The sequence below is a fragment of the Protopterus annectens genome, chromosome 9.part0 (genome assembly GCF_019279795.1).
Source record: "Protopterus annectens isolate FY-2018-M chromosome 9.part0, PAN1.0, whole genome shotgun sequence".
In the NCBI taxonomy this organism is placed as follows: domain Eukaryota; kingdom Metazoa; phylum Chordata; order Ceratodontiformes; family Protopteridae; genus Protopterus; species Protopterus annectens.
In genome coordinates, this window is record NC_056743.1 from 857,831,791 (window position 1) to 857,834,290 (window position 2,500).

The window sequence follows — 2,500 nt, forward strand, 5'->3', positions numbered from 1 at the left end:
GGAGGATTCACTAGATGAGACCATAGGCATGGGAACCATGTTTGACGAGGCCAGAATGGGGCTATGAGGATCACTCTGCTCCCCAACCAATGGGCTTTCTGCAAGAATTTTAGCATTAGGGGAAGAGGAGGATAAGCATAAAGTAGACCGGATGGCCAAACATGCACCAGAGTGTCTCTGGGGGATTCCCCTGGTGGGGGAATTAGAGCGTAGTAGTCGCTGCACTTTGCGTTCGAAGGCGACGCAAAAAGATCGCAGCAAGGTTGACCCCACTTGAGGAAGATTTGCTTTGCTATTCTGGGGTTCAGAGACCACTCATACGGTGAGAGGATGGTTCGACTCAGCCTGTCTGCCAAAATGTTCGACCGACCCGGAATGTGCGTTGCTATGAGAAAGCGGTTGGTGGAGATCGCCATTCCCAAACTCTCATGGCCTCTTGACAAAGTGGGTAGGATCTGGTTCCCCCCTGTTTGTTGATATACCAGACCACTGACATGTTGTCTGTCTGAATTGCAACTGTCCCTAAGGGAAGAAGGGCCTGGAGTGCTTGCAATGCCAAAAGCACCGCTCTCATCTCTAGGACATTGATATGCAATAAGGTCTCTGAATGAGTCCAAGTGCCTTGGACAGTTCTGCCCATACAGTGCCCCCCCCCACCCTAGGTGAGAAGCATCCATGGTCACCGTGGTTAGAGGTGGGCATATAGAAAAGGGGCGCCCTATCTGGAGGTCCGGTGTCTGGAGCCACCAGAGCAGGGAATTCCTGCAAGCCCTGCTGAGGGGGATGGGTGAACTCAGTGGGCGTAGCAGGATGGACCATTGAACCTGCAAGGTCCATTGTAGTACCCTCATGTTCAAGCACGCTAAAGGTAGCAGATTGATCGTGGCCGACATGGAACCTAGAGCCCTCAGAAACAATTCCACTGGAGGAGCCGAGGATTGTAAAAGGGCCAGTACGTGGAGCTTCAGGGTACGAATCCGGTCCGGAGTTAAGAAGACTCTCAATAGGTTTGTGTCTAATCTGGCTCCTATGAAGTCTAAGATCTGGGTTGGATGAAGGGAAGATTTGTTGAGGTTGATTGTGATTCCCAGCCTGGAGGCCAGGTGGAGGAAGTAATCTCTGGCTGGACATAGTAGATGCCTGTTGGGGGCGGTCAAGAGCCAGTCGTCCAGGTAGGGAAAGACCTGTATTCCCTGGAGTCTCAGGTGGGCCGCTACTACTGCCAAAACTTTGGTGAACACCCTTGGGGCTGTGGTGAGACCAAAGGGGAGGGCCCTGAACTGGTAGTGACTGGCTGCTAGCCGGAAGCGGAGAAACCTTCTGGATCGTCTGTCCGTCAATATGTGGTAGTACGCATCCTTGAGGTCTATCGAGCACATCCAGTCGTTCTGCTGTAAGAGGGAGAATGGATTGAATGGTGACCATCCGGAACTTTTCTTTGGCCACTGACAGGTTTAGTAAGGACAGGTCGAGGATTGGCCTTAAGTCCCCCATCTTTTTTTGGCACCAGAAAGAACCTGGAGTAGAAGCCCGATCCGGACTGGTCTAGGGGGACGCGCTGGTTTGCTCTTTTTTTCTAGCAGCTGCTTTATTTCTGCGGCTGCTGCCTCCCTTTGATTGGGTGGGACATCGGGGAGGCTCCAGGGTCTGGGAGGGGGATTCAGAAAGGGGATTTTGTAACCTCTGGATATGATTTGAAGCACCCAGCGATCTGTTGTAATGGACTCCCAAACTGCTAAGTGCCTCGAGAAATGTCCCCGACTGCCTCCAGAGAGGAGTAGTCGGGTAACCCCTCAGGGCTGTTGCACGGGCCGATCCGAAAAGGGTTCTCTCGACCCGAAAATGTTCTGTCCCCCTCTACCTCTGGGCCAGCGTCCAACCTGTCCTCCTCTGCCTCTGAAGGACGAGGGGTCCAGAGCGAAACGGGACTGTTGAGACTTCCGGAACCACATCTTCTTCTGTCCCCTTTGGTTTCTGGAGAAGGACCTCTGGGGATCCGAGAAGTGGACTCTGACGGCAGACAACGTCACCCCGTCTTTCTCGCCCTGGACCAGCGTGTCGCGGACGGTCTTGCCAAAAAGCGAAGAACTGTCAAATGGGGCATTTGCGAAGGATGCATTGAAGGGTTCCACAAAATCGCAGAGGCGGGGCCAAGCATGTCGTCTCAAAACAACGCCCGCTCCACTAGCTCTAGCGGCTCTTTCGGTAGCATGGGAGAGAAGCCACATAGAAGTGTTCGAGATGGACTTAAGAGTGGCCATTCGAGCTGAGAATACCTTCTTATCCTCAGTCGACATGGACTCTGGGGGCGACCCGGCGTATTCCTTGATGAGATCCTGCTGGAGTCGTATGACGTGTGCCATATAGTTCAGCTACCTTACCGCGAAGGTAGCTGAAGCGAACATCTGCTTCCCCAGGTGGTCCATCGTCCGAGACTCCTTGTCGGGAGGTGGACCGAGGAACTCTCCTGGGTCAGTTCCCTCTTGGTGGCAGCCGCCAC